This window comes from Mauremys reevesii, linkage group 11, assembly GCF_016161935.1.
Source record: "Mauremys reevesii isolate NIE-2019 linkage group 11, ASM1616193v1, whole genome shotgun sequence".
Lineage (NCBI taxonomy): Eukaryota > Metazoa > Chordata > Testudines > Geoemydidae > Mauremys > Mauremys reevesii.
In genome coordinates, this window is record NC_052633.1 from 25,249,559 (window position 1) to 25,271,424 (window position 21,866).

At 41.3% G+C, this 21,866-nt stretch overlaps 1 long non-coding RNA gene across 4 annotated transcripts in view; it reads right to left on the reverse strand.

Moving 5' to 3' along the window:
* The window catches only part of LOC120375115, a 268,432-nt gene that overhangs the window by 197,453 nt on the left and 49,113 nt on the right, over window positions 1–21,866 (reverse strand). The gene's annotated exons all lie outside the window — the stretch shown is intronic.

Genomic DNA, 21,866 nt, shown 5'->3' on the forward strand with positions numbered 1-21,866 from the left:
CAGATTTATGTGTTTTGCTGAATCAGGCCTTTACTGAGTACATAGAGATTATTTCTTAAAAAGCACATAACAGGAGCAGTTTAGGCAGGATTTTTTGCATTTGCATGCAAGGGAAGCAGTTTCATAGTGAAAATTGAGTGAAATACTGCCACAGATTGGTGAAGACCCTTGAGATTGTTTGCACCTCACAACATCTGCAGGTGCTCAAACTGTGGAAGTGCTCTTACAGACCTTCTAAGGTATGCAGGAGGGAACACTGTACCTTGGACACTCTACAGTAGAGCTGGGCAAAATTTTTCAGACAAAACTTTCTGCCAAAAAATAAAAAAATAAAAATGGAGATTCAGGCAGGGCCAGCTCCATGCACCAGCGCAGGAAGCAGGTGTTTGGGGCGGCCAATGGAAAGGGGTGGCACGTCCTGGTCTTTGGCAGCAAGTCCCCCAGTCCCTCTCTGAGGGAAGGACCAGCCACCAAATTGCTGCCGAAGAATGAAGCGGCGTGGTAAACAGGGCCGGCTCCAGACCCAGCACGCCAAGCGCACGCTTGGGGCAGCATTTTGCCGGCAGGGCGGCAGCCGGCTCCGGCGGACCTTCCGCAGTCATGCCTGCAAGAGGTCCCCCGGAGCCGCGGGACCGGCGACCACCAGAGCGCGCCCCGCGGCGCGCCGCCCTGCTTGGGGCGGCGGGATTGCTAGAGCCGCCCCTGGTGGTAAAGCTGCAACCGAAGTGCTGCCGATCACAGATTTTTTTTTTCTGGATCCGGCCCTGGATTCAGGCTCACAAACGTTTGTTTCAGTAAAACACACACACACCCCAAATCATTTCAGAATGAAGTGTTCTGATTTTATTTTTTGAAAAGTTAAAAAATTCAAAGACAATGAAACATTTCATTCAAACCAAAATGAATTAAGAAAACCCAAACAAGACCACTTTCAGTTCACCAAAACATTTGATTTTTTTGTTTTGTTTTGTTTTGGATTCACTCAAAACTTTTCCCCCTCCCTCCCCAGTTTGACCAGTGAATGAACACACTTATTTGCAGAGCTCTAGGCTCTAGTCAAAGAAAATAGAAAAAAAAAAGACTTTACAAAAAACATTGGAAAATTCAAAGCACCTCAGTGTCACAGATACTTGTTAGATCCTGAAACTCACTTCCATTTTCCTTTGTTTTCTATCCTTTTGGCATTTCTCATTCTGTACAGGACTAACTAAAGAACCAGTCAGTGCCAACTCTTCACCACATCTGAGCTAGCAAAGAGGTGTTGAAGTTTAGAGGCAACCAATTTATCACTGTTTTGGGACCAAGAATACTTCCTCTGCAGCAAATACTGACCCCACTGGTCCATGCCATAAGACCTGGTGAACTGGAACCAGAACACTGATACACTACCAGGCCACTGGGCTGACTACAATCTCTTTTTATTAAAAACAATATATGTAAATACAGGGATAGTAAAATATTACATTCAATAATAGTCAGAGATATGCTAGATGTTTAGGAATTTTGCATACTGAAATGCCCAATACTTTAGTTTGAACTAACACAGCATAATCACAGACCTTTTACAAGAGTGCCATTTGAACTAATCCATTAGCCTTGCCCAAATTAGCCCAGTTGTTTATAAGATATTAAATGCACTACAAAGCCTAACATGTTTGTTATGCTCTATAATCAGAGCACCTGTTAAAAAAGCCCATTTCAGCTGTACTTCCAGCAGATTACAGGCCATTAGGCAAGTTATACAGTACCTTATTTTTATAACCTAATCTCTCTTATTTTCACATTTGAATTTTAGGACCATAAAATGAGATATTTTTCCCTGCCCTCAGTCCTTCACTGATTGAGATGAGGAGAATAATTTGAATATTTATGGAATGCTCAGATACAACTTGCAGTTGCTATGGTAAAATGCTGTGGTAAAATATTTCATTAACTTTTAATACAGTTTTAACACAGTCCTACCCTATTGGGACTATACTACCGCTAGATTTAAACTTTTTTCCCTTCCTTTTGGACAGAAGCTTGAAGGGTATAAAATGGCTCATAACATATTCTTTTTCGGTTCTTGTACTAATCACCTTTTAAAAAAAAAACAGGTGCAAATCAACTGGTCATCTTGTTGATAACTTCAAAATATCAGAGTTCATGCATGGAATTAATCCTAGACTAGCTGAGCCAAAATTGACACAACCTATTTAAAACTGACCTCATAACCAGCATGTCAGTCAGGGAGACAGAAAATATTGGCCTTTCCTGACATAGAATAGGATTGTGGGTGGGACATCCCAGCAGTAGCTTTTTGTAGCTTGGATGCTGATTTATTTAGCTCTACATTAATTAAAGCAGTAGGGCAAGATTCTGATCCTCTCATTCATACTAAATAGCAAACAACTCATTCCATGAATAGTACTACTGTTTTCAATGCAGCTCTTCCTGGAGCAAGATGCAACACAATCTGAGCAAGAGGATCAGATTCTGACCCATAAACTTTTACTTTGTTTTAGAACCACCATGTCAAATCTGCAATGGAAGAGTACCTCTCCAGTAGTACTTTTCCAGTAAAATTGCTTCAGTTTCAGATTTTAACCAATTCAGTAAATCCACTGAAAATAACAGCTACTCTGAAGACAATTTACAATAATTTACAAAGCCTCCACTTTTTCATTCCCAGGACAGCTCATGAACACCTGGAACTTCCCCAAGTGTCTCACCTACTTCTCAGAAAGATTTAAACATTAATGGAAGTAGTGCTGATTTTCCAACAGTGGGCTCAGTAACTAGGTTGATGATACACCTTCATCGCAATAGGATGTGATTTTTAAAATTTATTTTAATCAATACAAAGCGAGTAAGATTTATTATTATGTTTGGTTGAAGGAAAGGAATTATAGTAGTGCCAAATTACATCAATGGAGTTCTGTATGGCACAGAGATTGTTTGTGAACAAATTGTAACATATTAAACCAACTAAGCTCACACAGTTTGTTTTATTCGGGGCGGGGGGGAAGGGGGAGGTTGAGTTTTTTGAGAGAGACATTTTGCTGTCTTGAGTAGAATCCTACAATCACACAAACCAGTTTTCGGATGTCATTTACATTCCATCATCTAGTCACATCTGCTATAATCCTTGAGGGCACATAGTCTTTTTAAAGCCAATTCCATACAATGTTTCTCTTTTGTTATTCTCTGTAACATTAAGATGACTTCACTTTTAATTGCCTTTTTTGTCTCCCTTCAGGAAGGTGTATGCTAGCATGCACCATATATAGATCTATTATTTATTTTTGCAGTGCCTTCTGCAGTGTTATGCAAACATATGTTCAGAAAGCCAATCTACATATAAGCGACAAAGAGTCCTGTGGCACCTTATAGACTAACAGAAGTATTGGAGCATAAGGTGCCACAGGACTCTTTGTCGCATTTTACAGCTCCAGACTAACTCAGCTACCCATCTGTTACAATCTACATATAATCCTCTAGCGATGAATTTTTTGGGGTGTACGACCTGCTTGGCAACTATTCCAATATTCTGCAAATGGTGGGGTGGGAATTAATTTACAACACTGCTCCAAAATTCATTGAGAGTTATCTTTCACTAAGTAATAGAATGAAAATAGCATCATCAATTTAACACTGTTTGGTTGTAAACTGTATGAAATGACTTCTACTTATGATCCAAATCCTTCCCTAGATACATATTGCAAAGAGAAGCAGCTGATTCCTGACAGGGACAGGAATCAGCTGACTGGTCCAGTGCTGCACCAGGGATGTACTAAAAAAAAAACAAAAAAAAAACAGGAGTACTTGTGGCACCTTAAAGACTAACAAATTTATTTAAGCATGAGCTTTCGTGAGCTAAAGCTCACTTCTTCGGATGCATAGAATGGAACACACAGACAGGAGATATTTATACATACAGAGAACATGAAAAGGTGGAAGTATGCATACCAACAGGCAGAGTCTAATCAATTGAGATGAGCTATCGTTAGCAGGAGGAAAAAAACTTTTAGAAGTGATAATTAAGATGGCCCATAGAAGGTGTGAGGAGAACTTAACATAGGGAAATAGATTCAATTGGTGTAATGACCCAACCATTCCCAGTCTTTGTTTAAACCACAGTTAATTGTATCTAGTTTGCATATTAATTCAAGTTCAGCAGTCTCTCTTTGGAGTCTGTTTTTGAAGTTTTTTTGTTGCAAAATTGCCACCTTCAAGTCTGTCACTGAGTGGTTAGAAAGGTTGAAGTGTTCTCCCACTGGTTTTTGAATGTTATGATTCCTGATGTCAGATTTGTGTCCATTTATTCTTTGCGTAGAGACTGTCCGGTTTGGCCAATGTACATGGCAGAGGGGCATTGCTGGCACATGATGGCATATATCACGTTGGTAGATGTGCAGGTGTACGAGCCCTGATGGTGTGTCTGATGTGATTAGGTCCTGTGATGGTGTCACTTGAATGGATATGTGGACAGAGCTGGCATCGGCTTTTATTGCAAGGATAGGTTCCTGGGTTAGTGTTTATGTTGTATGGTGTGCGGTTGCTGGTGAGTATTTGCTTCAGGTTGGGAGGCTGTCTATAAGCGAGGACTGGCCTGTCTCCCAAGATCTGTGAGAGTGAGGATCATCTTTAAGGATAGGTTGTAAATCTGATGATGGTATACCCTATACCACCCCATACCTACCCACCCACCATACTATACTACTTTGCATGCCTCCTCCATCCATCACACACACACATCCACCACATTGTCTAAGCCACAAAGCTAACATAGATACAATGCTCCACAGAGATAACAGGACATAGACAAGATCAAGATCTCATCTCTCACAAATCTTACTAACCCACCTGCTGAAGTGAAAAAACAAAAAAACAGATTGAGAGAGAGAGCCAGAAGAGAAGCCATACCCTACACAGACAAAAAAAAAAGAAAATAACACCACACCACTAGCCATTACCTACAGCCCCAAAAAAAAAACCTCTCCAGCATCATCAAGATTTACAAATCCTTAAAGATGATCCTCACTACAGATCTTGGGAGACAGGCCAGTCCCTCGCATATAGACAGCCTCCAACCTGAAGCAAATACTCACCAGCAACCACCCCAGGAACCTATCCTGCAATAAAGCCCGATGCCAGCTCTGTCCACATATCCATTCAAGTGACACCCACAGGACCTATCAACATCAGACACACACCATCAGGGCGTGAGCACCTGCACATCTACCAACGTGATATATGCCATCATGTGCCAGCAATGCCCCCTCTGCCATGTACATTGGCCAAACGGACAGTCTCTACGCAAAAGAAATCATAAACAAAAAAACCAGTGGAGAACACTTTCTCAACCTTTCTAACTCAGTGACAGACTTGTGGGTGGCAATGCAACAAAAAAAAAAAAACAGACTCAAAAAGAGAGAGCTGCTGAACTTGAATTAATATGCAACTAGATACAATTAACTGTGGTTTAAACAAAGACTGGGAATGGTTGGGTCATTACACCAATTGAATCTATTTCCTATGTGTTCCTCTCCTCTTCCACTTCTATGGCCATTTTAATATCACTTCTAAAAGTTTTTTTTTCCCTCCTGCCTCTCATCTCAATTGATTAGACTCTGACTCTGCCTATGCATACTTCCACTTTTTCATTTTCTTCTGTATGTATATAAATATCTGTCTGTGTGTTCCATTCTATGCATCCGAAGAAGTGAGCTTTAGCTCACGAAAGCTCATGCTTAAATCCAGGGATGTACTGTTACTCTCAGAAGTCACAGCTAGCACCCTTTAGTAAGGCTAACAAAATAAGTGTTTCTGATCACAGATGTAGGCCTGAGCTTTAGAATGCCATTTATTGTACAGGAAGAGTGTCTCCCCTCCTCCCCAGGAGTTCATTATTATTCAAAAGCATGCATGGCTGGAGGCATCCCTTACCTTGTAGGTCCTGCTGCTATTGTTCCCAAAGTGCCCAGTGCAATTCAGAAACAGACCCTTCTGGCAATGCTGTCATGAGCATTAGGGAGAGACCATAAGAATACATAGGTATGCTGTACAATTCCCATAAGAATTCAATGGATGGTTCCTCAGAGTGCATGGCAAGTTAAACTTCATAGCTCTTCAGTATGCTCACATAATCTCACTGGCCAAAAGATGATTGGACTGTAAATGCCTCACATACATTTCTTCGCCAATTTGTGCCCTAGCTGCCTTAACTCCATTAATGGTTGGCTACAAGGAACATGGGGTGGGGGGAGTAAGCCTCCCCCAACCTGGATCTAGAAGGGAAGAAGTTAACTTATTGCTAAAGTTGCCAACAGGTTACAGCCAGACAGGGGTGGCAAGGTGGGTAATTAAGCAGGGATTCTGACTAAAGACAATCAGAACTTAAGGACTCACAGCTGGAAACCCTATAAAACTGGGTCAGTGGTAGGCAGAAGAAAGAAGGATATATTAGCAGAGAACAGGATAATACAGGTTTTTTTGAGGAAACAGTTTGTTTCAGGTCCTTTTTATTTATTTGGTTTAAAACCCTGTAAGGTTTCTAGAATGTTTGTTAAATCCTGTGTAAATTAAACTTCTGAAAATGCAAAACAAAAGTTTTAGGAGAAAAGTTCTCTTTGAAGGATTTTTGCTGCTAAACCAGGGTGGGCGACTGCCTACTTATTCAATGCTTGTGTTTTCATTGTTCCACTTTCCTGTAGAATACATGCTACACCATAAAACAAACAAAGGAAATGTAGCTCCCTCAGCCTCTCCTTATAACATTTTGTTGCTTTTCTAGTAGTTATTTTCTATGTCTCTCCTCAACTCTGGCAGCCAATACTTAATCTATGTAAGTTTATACAAAGTGGCATAAACACTTTTCGTATCATGTATGATTCCCTGTAAACACAATGCATGGATGTATTGTAGGTATGTTTTTGATACTTTCCCACAACATCATCACAATTCAAGCTCATATGCAGTTTGCTTGAAGATGTCACCCCAAAGTCTCAGTAAAGCTCAACGCTTTCCAGATACCTGTTCCTGATTGGGAAGGTTAGCCTATAATATGTTGACATTGTTATATAGAGTCATCTGCTATTAAGACATGACAAGCATAAGGAGGAGAGTGAAATATTAAGATATGTTTAACCCTTCAAAAATGATCTGAGGCTAATTGTGATTTGCTAATTGATCTCCCTGCAATAAGATTCACCAGTGTGGGGTGCTGTGCAGTAACACAGCCACTGACACAGTCAAAGGGAAACTGGTGTTGGGTAGCATCTGAATCTGAGTTAATAAAGAAATGAAATTGGTGAACTATTCATAGTAACTGGTTATTTAAGAAAATGTATCTCCCTTTTCTAAGTTACCTGCAAGCAGGTTCTGTTTGTACAGCACCTAACACAATGGGGTCCTTTTCCCCATCTCGGGTTCCCAGGTTTTCCAGTAATACAAATAAGAGACATATCTGCCACTTGATTGGATGAGTCCCAAATTAACAGACTTTCAGGATATCAGGATTCATGTCTAAATTCATATTTATAAAAGTATGCATGTGAGTTTATATGTTTGCTTGATTTATGAAACATCATTTTCCCCACAAATATTTTTGTGAGCAAAGTCTTTTAGCATATACCCTGTACAATTGGCCAGCATGAGTTATATGTACCACTTTAGCACTCAAAACAGAATTCAACAACAAGAAGCAAACAAAACTCCTATTAGATCATCTAGTCCATCTTACTACCATGCAGGATTGTTCCAATTTGTATATTTTCCAGTACTTTTATAAATTGTGTTTAAGATTCCTGAGCAATAGGCCTTTCACCACTTTCTTTGGGAGATTATTCCTTGGAGAAATAGATCTGTCAGGGACCTTTCCTTAAATTCAACCTACATTCTCTCTTTTATTTTCCTTCCTTTATTCCCCAGGTAACACACAAAATAATTCCTGCTCTTGCTTAACATCCTTCAAGTGTTTGTAGAGTATTGTCATAGAATCATAGAAAGGTAGGGCTGGAAGGAACTTTCAGAAGTCATCTAGTCCTTTCCCCTGCACTGAGGCAGAACCAAGTATCCCCACACCAAGGTGGGCAAACAGCTGTCAGGGATGTTCTTAAAAAACCTCCATGACAGGGATTCCACAATCTCCCCTGGTTACCTACTCTAGTACTTACCTATCCTTATAGTTGGAAAGTTTTTTCCTAATATCTCACCTAAATCTCCCTTGCTGCAGATTAAGCCCCTTACTTCTTGTCCTACCATCAGTGGACATGGAGAGCTATAGATCACTGTTCTCATTATAGCAGACCTGAACATATTTGAAGATTGTTATCAGGTTCCCCCCTCAATCTCTTTTACTCAAGACTAAACATACTTTAAAAACAAACATACCCAGTCATGTCTCCCCCTAGTAATTGCTTCATTTAATAAATCAGTCCCTACAGCCATTTAACCTCTCCCTCCCCCCCAAAAAAAATTCCTTTATTTTGTCACTATCTTTCTAGTAATCTGGTGCTCAAAATTGAACACAATACTCATGGTCTGTTTGCTTCAGAGGCACATAGACAGGGCATACTATCTCCCTGCTCTGAGACTTCATTTCAAAACTGCTTTACCCTGTTTTTTGTACCTGTATTATATTGTTAATGCACGTTTAATTTGCTATCCACTGTTACCCATATATATCTTCCATCAGTATTGTGAGAAAACAGAGGTGCATCTATCCATTATGTATATTTCAGATTCTTTTCCTTTCCATTGATTATTTTAAATTTTTTCCAAGGTGATTTTCCCTTTAATTATTATTTCTACCTACATTTTAATCTTTAGTTTCCTTTGCATCGTTTCTTTATCCTCACTTGTGTTCAGAACTTTGAATTTAGTATCATGTGAATTTCATTAGTGTTCTGAGGGGTTTATATTTATTGTATAATATTATTACAAGAGATTTATATTTTCTGTGACTGGTGATTATAAATTTGTGCCTGCAAAACACTACTTCAGTGGAACAACTCTAGTTGGGCTCTGCCACCTTTTGCAATATAAAGCTCTATCTTGGTTATGAAAATCCACAATGTGCTGAAACTATATAGATCTCAGCCTGGGACCTAATTTTTCAATGACATTTGCCAACTAAGTTTGACTTATCACAGTATTAGTGGATAACAGTAAGAATGAAAATGATCTGATTTCAGCATTCAAAAGGCCTTTCTAGGCTCAAATCTTGTTTTGGTCTGATAATTGTGCTGTAGAAGGATGAAGGGCCACCCTGTTAAAGCTGTTTAGGCACCTACAGTTCTAGATAGATGCCTAGTAGGGTTTTCAAAGGTGACTAGGTGCCTACCTCCTACTGAAATCAATGAGAGTTACGTGCCTAGAAGCTTCTGATAATCCTACTAGATGCTGTTGGCATCTTTAGGTTCCTATTTACACCTTTAAAAATCTGGCCCCAGGGTCTTCTTGACTCTATTAAATTTTAAAACTCAAAGAGTTTTCTGCTTTCATGTGGAGGAAAACAGGGTTTCCAGGACCCTTGCTAAAGCCAATACACCAAAGCAATTAATAAGTTTGACAAAGATCAAAGCACACATAAGACCAAGTGCGCGCGCGCACACACACACACACAATTAGTTTGTGGCAATGACTACATCTGGGCAAAACTTTAATGACAAATACCTTACTTGACAAAATAAATAAATAAAACCAGTTTTAGGTCAACCAGAATGATTCATAATATTAGACACAAACTTGCCAAATATATATATAGTGGTGTGCGGGGGGGGGGGGGGAGACACTCACAAGGAGACTTAGGTGCCATTCACAAAATAGCTTGCTGAGCAGACCTCCACCATTACTTTTAGCCCAGGGGTTTGGGCACTCAGCTGGAATGTGGGAGAATATGGTTCAAATCCCTGTTCTGGAGCAGGGAGTCTCCCCCTTCCCTAGCCCACAGGCTATACAGTCAGTACTGGGTTTACAGTGGCGCCACTGGTGCCAAGGCACCAAGCACAGGCTCCAAAGGGGCCCCACCCTGGCCCGCTCTGCTTGGGCTGCACTCCAAGGCCCCGCCAGCTCTTTTCTGCCCCTGCCTCCACCCCCTGCCCACTGCTCTGCCCTCTCCTGTCAGATTGTAGGCCAGTCGAGGGCTCCTCTCTGCTCCCTAGCTGCAGCTGGGGCTGAGCGAGCTGGAGCCCCTGACCAGCTCCGCCGAGCTCTCTGTGCCACAGCTGGGGCTGAGACTGCTGGAGCCCTGTGCCGCCTGGCTGGGGCTGCTGACCCCGCCCGCAGCTCCGCGCTGCCAGGGGCTGACCCCTCCTCCCCATCCGAGCTCCCTGTGCTGTGGCCAGGGGCTAACCCCTTCCCCACAGCTCCCCATGCCGCAACTAGGGGCCGCCCCCCACTCCCCGACCTCCGCATGCTGTTGCCAGGACTGGGGCTGACCCTCGGTCACGGAGTCCCCGGGCGATGCTCTGGAATGCTCCCTACAAAGCCAGTCAGGACTTTGGGGAGCCTCCTCTCCCTTGGAGCAGACTGTCTTCAGGGCAAGAAGCTCATAAGGCTTCACCTCCTGGGTCTGACCTTGGAGCATTCAGCATATGCCCCTCTGTGCGCTTCCCACAGCGAGTCCGCCCAGGCAGGGTCCTGGGGAAGCCAGAGGGTCCTGCATGCACCCCCACTTTGCTTCACAGTCAGACATGACTCTTAGCCAGCCACTAAAACAAACAGAGCTTTATTAGATGACAGGAACACGGTCAAAATGGAGCTTGTAGGTACAGAGAACCGGACCCCTCAGCTGGGTCCATTCTGGGGCCCGGCAAGGCAGACCACCCTATCTGCCCTCCCTTCCCGTCCCCAGCCACCCCCTCTAGCCCCTCCTCCTCTGGGCTTTATTCCTTTCCCAGTCCAGGAGGTCACCTGATCTCTTTGTCCACCTTTAGCTATTCCCTTGCAAGGGGGAGGGGGGAAAGGGCCCCAGCCATTTGTTGCTAGGATACAAAGTGTTGGCAATTTATGCACACTGGAGACTTAAGAAATGCATAAGGGAAACTGTGGGACCCTCACAGTATTTAGAGGAAACATTAAGAACAGTCCCACTGCCACGGGGTGGGGCTGACACGGTCCCCACACTGCTGCCAGGGGCTGGGGTTGGCCCTAACCCCTCCAAGTTCCAATCTACCTGGGGCAGGTGCTGACCCCCCAAGCCCTGCTGCCTGACACCTCACGTTGCCACCCTCCCACACACACATGTTCCTCCACACCCCGTTAGGGGGGCGCACCAGACTTTTTTGGTAAACTAGGCATTTGTTCATTTGCTCTTGCCACCTGATTAGCTGGCAAGAGGAAATGAGATAAATGCCCATTTTGGTCAAAAAAGTCAGGATGGATGGGAAAGAACTTAAAAAGGAAACTGTCCCAGCTAAAAGGGGACATATGGTCATCCTATCTCCAGGCTAGTGGGTCCTGAGGGAGTCTGGCCCGGGCGGGGACAGACCCTGGCCTGGCTAATCATGTCACTCTCGAGAGGCTGGAGTGATTTCCCTTCCTGGCACTGCACCGGCCCCGGCCGCACTGCCAGTTCAGTCTGGCAGATGCTGTCACCTTCCAGCAGAGCCGGTGAGTGTGGCCAGGGGGTAGAGTTTGAGGGAGTGGGTCTCTGGAGCTGTGGGGGGAAGGGGGGGCTGCTGGCCAGTGGGGAGTCTGTTTGGGGGTGTTGGGGGAGGTCTGTGTGTTGGGATGCTGGGCAGTGGGGAGGGGGTCTGAGTGGGGTGCTGTGGAGTTGTGGTGGTGGGCTGTGGGGAAGTGCATTGGGCAGTAGTGGTGCGGCTGTGGGCAGGTGTGGTGGTGTGCAGGCTGCTGTGCATTTGTGGTGGAGGATCTGGGGAGGGGGCTGCTGGGCATAGCAACTCTGAGGGACACGGGGCATAGGGAGTCAGGGGCTGTGTGGCACAGCATAAACCCACCCCTGAGGGGAAGGGGTACGCTAGGAGCACAGGGCTGGGTGAGCCAGTGTGTGTCTGGCAATTGCCAGTTTGTATACAGTGCCCTTGCACTGGGCTGGGTGCAGCGGGGCCAGCCCCACCATGCTGTGCCCCAATGCCACTGGCTAGCCCCTTGCTCTGGGGACTGACCTCCCCACACCATGCTCCTTTGCCCCTATGGGGCCCCACAAATATATTTGGTGCTGGGCCCATAAAAAGTTAATCTGGCCTTGAAGTGACTTTCTGTCCCTGTGACTATGCTGTACTATTTTATACACAGTGGGCCAGCTTCAACAGGGAAGATTGAGAGACCTGCTCCCAGAATTCCCAACAGCCTAATGATGAGGTCACTCATCTAGGATGAAGGTGATCTGGGTTCAAACCCTAATACAGAGCTGAAATTTGCACCCATGTCTCCCATATACCCACTGAGTGCCCTAACTACTGGGTACAGAGTGGAAAGCACCTCCTCCTTGAATCTCTCTATTTCCTTTGCTTTAATTTTAAAAAGGTTGAAAATGCTCAAAAACTAAATGTTTTGTTGTATGTTGAAGAAAACATTAGTTCAACCTTCAACACAATTTGTCTACTTTTGCAATTAACCAAAAATTCTGGGGAAAAAATCAATCAGGTTCAAGTAGAACTGAATTTTTTAAAATTAATTTAAATTCTTTTTGGATCTGTCAATAAACCAAAATAATAATAATTATTATTATTATTTGGCCAGTTCTAGTGATGACAGAAAACTACACACTTGCAGATGCATTTGGTGCAATTTATACAGGATGGGGAACTGCTTGACAAAACAAAGGGACAAGGTTCTCGAAACCTCTCACTAGAGACAGAGGCTATAAAATGAGCAAGACAACATTCATACTGCACCCTTCTCAGTGAGGACCATGCAGGTGCACACACATCTACACTCAAAGTGCGGAGTAGGGCTGGTCAAAAACTGACAGAATTTGAAATGGGATGACATGTACTTAATGCTTAAGTGCTTTGCTAGAGTGGGAGCAGACTGCTCAGCATCCTTGCAGGCTCAACATTATGACCAGAAAAAATTACAATTAAATACCTTCACTCATGCAATATAATACCCTAACTAATCAAGGAGCAATATCAGCCCAGGCCTGTGTGGTAGAAAAAGTAAGGGGTTTGCTAAGCTATTGTTTATTCCTTCTCATCTGTTACCTGTCCCTAATATGCTTCCTCTCTGAGAGATTCAAAGCTTCATCATTATTACTGATGAAATTCAGATCTGGGTTTAGGTTTTTAACACTTCAAAATGTGGCAGTGGGTTTGGATCAGCAGTTTTGGTCCAGCATAGGTGCCATTTTCACAATGTGATTCTGTATTTGGGTCTGAATTCTGAACGTGTGTGTGTGTGTGTGTGTGTGTGTGTGTGTGTGTGTGTGTGTGTGTGTGTGTGTGTGTGTGTGTGATAGAAGGAAGTGAAACAATACTAAGTGATGTTTGTGGCCAGGCACAACTAACCAATCCAGCTCAAATTTCAAACACTGAATATTTGATAATGATTGTCAGTCTTGGTTGAAATTTCTTACAAAGGGGAAAAAAGTGGATAAAAGGATAGATTTTTTTCCCCATTTTTTTAAGTTGGTGATGATGATGAAGAAAAGACTGAAAATGTTTTATTTTTTGAAAAGAAACAAAAATACTGAATATGAAGACTTTTTAGGTTTTCACTGAAAAAGTGGGGGGAGATGTTAAATTTGAAAATGAAAGTGTTTAATTGCTTTTGGAGATTTTTTTTAAGCAATTCATTGTTCAATAAAATTACAATCTGCTTCACAGACATTCTGGGAGCAGTAAAGAGGCAGAATTCATTGAGCAAACTGTTTGCTGGGAATTATTAGCTCACCTCTACCACCATTATTGGCTGGCAGGTGTACTATTTTTCTCTCTTAGCATGAAATGTACTTTACTGAGCCTATACACTCTATTTTTCCCACAAGGGCAACTGTATATGTGCTGAGAATATTAACAAAATATAATTAACGATGGACCAATCTTAAAACATTGGAAAATATTGCTTGGTTTGGATATGTGTCCAGAGGTGACTGGCAGGTTAAAATAGAAACAAAGAGGATTATAATACAAATGTGAAACAGAAAGCAGGGATTTTCTAGTACAGTATTATTGTCCACAGCACTGCAGTGTTAAGGGTCTGTCAGAGTTTCACTTAAAACCCCCAGAATTATAAAAGTGGGTTATTACTCTAATCATTAACTCAATTTATTGACCTATCAATAAATCCTTTAGATGATTGGGGGTGCAGTAAGCAACCCCATCAGTTGTCTGGTTTTGAGCCAATATCCAGTGGGAAAAAAAGTCTAAGTAGGTTTAATCAGCTTCTCCACTGAGTTAAATGTAGCCATCTATATGATTACACATGGCAACAATAAAACTCGTTCTTTCTTATGTCCTGTATTATTGTTTGCTCAAAGTCACTGTATTTTGACTTAAACCCCTCAGATACAGAGCTAGAGTAAGTGTGAAAATCATTTGAGACTGCCAGACTTGATGATTTGAGTAAATTCATAGGGGTAATCATTCCAAATTTCCACTCCAGCATTTGAAATATGATTAAAGGTTTGAGCTTTTAGAACTCAAAGTTCATGGTTTCTGTAGCACTGTAGGGGCCCTGTTCTCAAATGGACCAAGGAACCAGGAATCTACAGTTATCATCAAAATGGCACAAATCCAGCAGCAAGAAGTCCTAAAAAGGATGTAGGGTATTATTATAGCAGCTGGCAGAATATGACAACAGTGTTATTTATGCCTCAGCTCTTCCTTAGGGTTATCATTCACTATATAAACACAAAAAAAGTTTCTCCAAAAGAAATGCTACCAACATTTCCATTAGAGTATACACTGTTCTATCCTGTTAAGAACTTCTTATAAAGAACTCTTGTGTAAAGCAGTAGCTCAGGCTTTCCAGATGTTTCAGTAGCATGTGTACAGTGGATATTGTAATACATGTAAGATTCATGTACCTGGCACAAGTACAGAAAAGGTGTCTATAGAATTTATTTGAGCATCATGTAGTACACTTACATGGCTATTCCAAAATAGGGAGCCTCTTCTACCCAGTATGGAACCACAATCTTCATACATTAAGAGGGATTTGTGAATGAAGGGGAAAGAGGAGACAGCTAAGACATATTTTATCAGCACCTTACTTAGTTTTGACTGTGCTCTAGAAATTCTGATGCTGGTGGAAAAACCTGAGAAGAGGGGCACAATCCGTGGAATCAAGTTTGATCTTTGACTTCCTGGCTGACTTGAAATATTTGTTCATATTCTTGGTTCTGTGTGGGCCCACACAGAAAAGCAACACGACATAACCACCCTGCCATCAACTGTACAATATTGAAATCCTCCCAGAATCTGAGCTTTCCATCACCTCCTCAGAAATACATACTCCTCAGAGAAGAGTAAGTCAATCTTTATTTTTCTATTGATTTTAAATGAACATCAGATGAAACAATAGTGAAACACTGCAGGTCTATTCTCATTGTCTTACTGACCTAGTCCATCCAGAAAATGTTAACTGGTGAGAATTCTAGTTTGATTTTCACTTTGGAGACGATCAAATAAGGTCTAGAGAAGCATCCAAACATTTGGAAGCTTCAAATAACTGAACCTCAGATTGTCTATTTAAGTTTAATGAGCTTAATTTCGAATTTAAGTTTAATTTGAATTTCTGTGTCTTTGGTTACACAGTTGTTCTCAATTACTTGTCTTTTGAAAGCAGTTAACATCTACTGTTAACATGACAATCACATCTTATGTCTAGCAAACAAAATGATTCACAAAGCACCCATTTCTTGGATTTTCTTTGTCTGTGCTGTGTTTTCTAACCCTCTATAGCTATCCTGGTAATTAGGAAATATTTCCTGCTTTGTCAGTTCAAATGTATTTGTTCTCTGCCAGTATCCCCCACATGGCTTGAATACAAATTATATGCCTGAAAAAATGAGACGTGATGAGGGGGATGATTAATGACCTAACATTTTATTTTAGCCAGATAGAACAGGAGGGGTTTTTGCTCAGTTTGCCTCCAGATAGTGTTTTGTATTCATTTTGCTACACAGTTGGAACTCAATTGTATCAAAAGTGAAAATTCATAAACCTACGGCAGTTGTGAAATATGAATGATTGATTGCATACAGCCGGCAAAGTCTTGAAAAGATAAACTAATTCAGCAATGAACAACACATTTCATACTCAATTAATTATACAGTACATTTTATTTCAAAATATTAAGTGCCTAGAACAGTCCTTTGCCTGAAAACGTCTAGGCTTTGTAATGAGACAAAAGTCTTGAGTTCAATCAGCTGTCTTTACAAGAGTTTAGAATGACTTATGTCTGTATTAAAGAGAAGGTTTAGGGCAGTGATTTCCTGACAGGAAATTAATAATGAGCTAAATTAGAACATGCCTACAGATGACTTAAACAACTTAGCCAGTATTGTCTGTGACATGCTGTCATTTTTTTCCCCCTATTCTATTACTGTCTAGTAAATAATTCAAATAATTAGAATTTGTTGGTAATGCAGTGTGACTCATCTTTCAGAAACAGACACTTCCCTATCATCTTTCAAGTGTACTTTCAGAGCAAGAGAAGGAAAAAAACCAAAAGGAAGAAACCAAAAGTCACATCAGAACACAAGGGAGTGAACTAAATTGAACCTCCTTCCAACAGATCAGGATTTTGTGGTTGAGTGTGGTTTAACAAAGGTCTAGTGTTTCTCACTGAGGAAGCTTTTATGGCCACTGTGTCTTGTAAAATAAATCCTTAATGTCAAAAATGGACTTAAGTCATCTTTGTACTGCAAAAAGGAGAAATAGGGAGGTAGAATCTGAATAAACCATAGGGAAGCTTCTAAAGTGTTGCTGGCTCCTTTGAAAATAGGTATAATATTGTATTGGGTATTGTGAGCTATCTCCTTTTACTTCTTTAAAAGCAGTACACATCAGAGACAATTTCCAAGGAAAAAGAAAGAATAAGAAACAGCTCTACGACGAACACAGTTACAGGATGCAGCCGTTTCAGTTCTACTTCCATTGACATAAGAGTTTGGTATGAGAGAATGGCAAGATCTGGTTTTAAATGGATACTAAAAAGGCTTGGTATGTAAACCTCTCCATATGTAAGGTGGCAACCCCGGATCCTGTTATAACACTGATTTTGACCCCTCTTCTCTACGTTAAAAAAAATCACCCTATGCTGTCAAATTTTCAGGAGTAAATCTCATTAGAAAGTAACGTTAATTCTAAAATTATCAGAAAATCAAGTAAGTATTTTTTTAATGTATATTAAAGGGCCCTTCAATGGAGCTACATGGCTTTATGCCAGCTGAGGGTTTGCTCCCAATATTGTTTTTTTCCTTTTTAATATGTTTTCAAGTGGCTGAGTTTGTTATTCCCCTTTATCTGTCCAGTAAAGTGACAAAACTCTATAAACCATCACAGACAGGTAGACTTTTAAACTGGCTTCTACAAGAGGCAATTTTCATGGGCGGGGATAGTGAAATGAGAAATGTTTAAGGAATTCACATTTGTAGAAGGCTTTGTCATTAGCAAAGAGTGAAGCCTAAGGCTGGTTAGGTTGAACAAGTGGGACTTCATTAAAACCTGTGCACTGCTGAGTACAAGAGGCAGCATTGCTTCCAGCCCAACTCCTCACATTCTCTCATGTCTGGTGGCCTCGATGCTAATTGGCAGAGGGCACACCACACCATAACTCACAGCAGGCTTGACAATTGCTGTTGTCATAATCTCTATCTAAAGGTATCATATACAACTGGTAGCATACTGGTCATTAATATTATTGCATAACGTACACACGGGCGGTATCTAAAAAATTATAGCTGAGTGCTGGAAATGTGTTCTTAAGACATGTTTGGTAAGCGGTGTGTAGACACAGCCTCTCCTTGATGAATTAACATTGTGTTGCCAATGTAAATCGAACAAGGTGAGGTTAGAAACAATGGCAGTACATTTACATATAAAGGTAAACAAAGCCCTCACACTAATAAGTGGGAGAACAGAGACTGTAACCCCAGGAAGCCTTCCTGGCTCTTGAAACAGACAATGGAAATGAAGAAGAGCTTTGTGTAATCTCAAGAGCTTGTCCCTCTCCCCAGCAGAAGTTGGTCCAATAAAAGAATGACACCCATAAACTCTGGTAAATTGAGAGAAACAAAAATATGGGACAAATTATCAGATTATGTCCATTGAGTTGTGTGGAATTATGCCAATATACATCAAGTGTGATCTGATTTTGTTTGGTGGCCAGATACTAAGAACTTGATTTTTACAAGGTGCACATTTTCTCTCATTGGAAAATAGAGGTGGGAATTGTTGAAGAGAAAAAGGAGATTTTAGTTAAGTTGATTGGCTTACTGGTAAAGGGTTATATTAAATTGTTCCACTGAATTTAGGAGACTATTTGCAAGTGTTGCATTTCAAGTTAAGTCAAAGTTACCTACCACATATGGACGGGTGCTGTCCTCTAGCATTTTTGTAAATATAAATAGAAGAACAAACAGTACGTAGCTTAAAGTTACATTCTCTTTTCTTCTGAGCTTCTTTGCTCACATTTACCTTGAGGTTTTCTGATGCCTTATCCAAATGGTTTTTTAAAAAAAGATAGTTAACTATTTTGTCATATGGGCTTTTCTTTTTCTCTTTGAAAGAGAAGAAAGTAAATAGAACCTTCAAAGGGCTTTGAAAGTAGTGACTGACAGAGCAATTCCATATATTGAATACAACAATAACTACAATGGAAGCTCTAAACCCATTCACCTCCACATTTTGCCTCTTTTTAAAGGCTAAGGAAACTAAGTGCATACATTGCATTGTATTGACACAAAGGAATTCATAGCAACATTGAGATTAAAGGCCACCATTCTATGTGAATAGGAGCCAATCATCTTGGCATATTTACTGTTTTTGTTTGAAGACTCCCATTGTACAATATAGAGTAACTCTAGCAATCTAACAGCCTGGGCTTCAGAGGTTTTCTATATTTCCCGTTTTCAGCAGGGGAGAGTTTGTTAGCCAATTTATTTATTTAGTGTCTATCTAGCCAAATCTGGCATCTTCAGTGGCGTGATGCAGTTCTTGTAGGCCACTGCTGAACCTAGTCAGCAGGCATTCATTGACAGTGTGCGTTGTCATCTGTGCTGCTCCACAGCTGCACGAAGGGCTATCACAAAGGCCCAGCGATAAGTCTACAGGACTGAAATGTGGCTGTTATGATTGCATACTCCTATTGAATTTATATTAGAATTAATTTAAAAGGCTATTTTCAAGTTTTGCTTGTCTTTAAACAAGTATATTTTATTTGGGATATAAATCAGTGGTACTTCTTGTAAAGGGAAGGAAGTAGAGGTAATTAACCTGAATAAACATATTAAGAATCTGGCCCTTAGCATTTTAATAACTAGTTGGAAAAAACACTGAAGTGAGACATTTATTCAGAACTTGGGAAGAATAAAGGTTTTTTCCTTAACAAAAACTACATTTGAATATTGTGGGACATGGAGAAAAACAAACAAAACTTCAAATTCCAGGCTTGACAATAGAAATATTCTATGTATGGCTTCTGGACCCATACTCATTAGCTTGGGCTTTCCCACTTCAAGCTATTTTCAGGTCCTGAGGTACACTTTTTCTCACTTAGAATCTTGTTTGTCCATCATCTCCTAATGTGGTTTTAGTCTGATTGTATGGGCTTCCATACAACCTGCTGCTTTTTTCTGCTCATGAGATTATAGGTGAAATTCTGGCCCCATTGAAGTCAGTGAGAGTTTTGCCATTTATCTCCATGAAGCAAGATTTCACTTTAAGTATATGACCTTCCTCTGTCTCCCTACTTCTAACCTCATTCTCATAATCATCATGACCCCCATCAACCAAGATGTTGCCACCTACCTGAGTGGCTCACTGGAAAGTGAATTTGGAAGAGACAGGGGAGACTGCTTCATTCTGGACTCCTGCCCGCAATGCTACATGACGACTGGAGAAATGTATCGGCTGCCACTGGACGTGGTGCGAGAAATGCCAGGAGCTGGGAGTACTGGTCCCACGGGTGAAGAATACAGATCATCCTATCATCACTCCAAGAGCTAGAACCAGGCTGGAGAGGACCCTGAAGGATGCCATCTGCTGCCAATACGTGGAAAACCTAAAACGGAAGCCAGACCAGGGCAAGGCGTTTGAGGTGACGTGTAAGTGGGATGCGAGCAACTACTTCCTCCCTGGGGGCAGTTTCACCCAATTTGAAGACTGGAGGTTCATCCACAGGGCCCAGCTCGACTGTGTCCCACTGAACGGAGTCGTCTGCCACGGGAATCGGGACCAGCAATGCAGGAAGTGAGCTATGCCAACGAGACGCGACCATACGTCCTGTGTAGCTGCAAGCCCCATTCAAGAGCTTGGCAGCTGTGACACAACGCCATCCAAGATCACCTGGCCAGAGCCATCCCGCCACCCATGAGGAAGGTTGCCGTATACTCCGACATCCCTGGAACTGACAGCCAACTGCAACCAGACATCGTCATCACCAACGAGGACTGAAAGAAGATCATCATGGTGGACATCACAGTGCCGTTCAAGAACATGACCCCAACTTCCGTAATGTCCGAGCTCGAAAGGTAGAGAAATATGCCCCTCTGGCCAATACCTTGAGAGCTAAGAGTTACCAGGTCCAGACACATGCACTGATCATTGTAGCCTTAGGCACATGGGACCCCAGTAATGAGTGAGTTCTGATAGAATATGGAACTGGTCAATGCTACGCTCGACTGATGCAGCAACTCATGATGTTGGATGCCATCAGATGATCAAGGAACATCTACATAGAACACATCACCAGACAACGGCAACACCAGGAGGGATGAGCTGAAGTGCCGATGAGAGGCTCAGTCAGGAAAGTAACAAATACTTTCCTCATGGATTGTATTTTCTAAATGGACACCCAACCTAATTCTCAATTACTGAGGGACAATCTCCACTCACTGATATATTTTGCTTTCCACAACCAGATCTCTGTACAACTTTTCATGAGTGATGACCTGAGTATTTGGATTCTAATATCTAAACTGTATTGTTAAATCTATTCACCTAAATTTAGGTTATTGCTGATTATTTACTCTACGTATCATATGACTTTTAAAAACTAACTTTGTATTTGTGGATAATTTAAGCACTATACCCAGATGTATAGACACTCTTTTCCCAACCTATGTTTTATATAGTTTTTAACACTAGCTTTAATAAAAAATTAATATCATTAGTGTTCATCATTGCTTCTTAAAATGTTCTGCATGACATACCCATTTGACGAGTTATTTCTTACTACTCTTCTCCATGGACTACTTCCCTTGCTAGGAGACTGAGTATTCCCTTAAGCTCCTTCTCCACACATACAGCCTTAAAAGGGCAGTGAATAGCTGGAACTCACATCTCAGTAAACTTTAAAATCTGCCCAGAAATTTCAAATTCAGAAAGTTTAACAGGATTCAATGTTCCCTCAAACATGTCCTAATTTTGCTGTGTCTTTATACCTTTAAGTGCTTTCTCCCCAAGTAATCAATTTATATTTATCGATGAAGAAACTAATAGAATCTACTCCAATAATAGAAATACACAGTTAACAGCAACTGAAACTTCTTTTGAGCACATCAATTTACATTTTAATCCCAGTCACTTTTATAGAAATGTTTTAGAATTTTCACAGGATGATGCTTGTATGCAATTGCGCTAACTCATATTCCCACATGCTGAATGCTTATCAGCGAAGAAACCTCAGTTGTCAGTCATGTCTGAAATCCTGCAGTGTTACTTGTAACACTCTGACCCCTTTCATATGCGTCA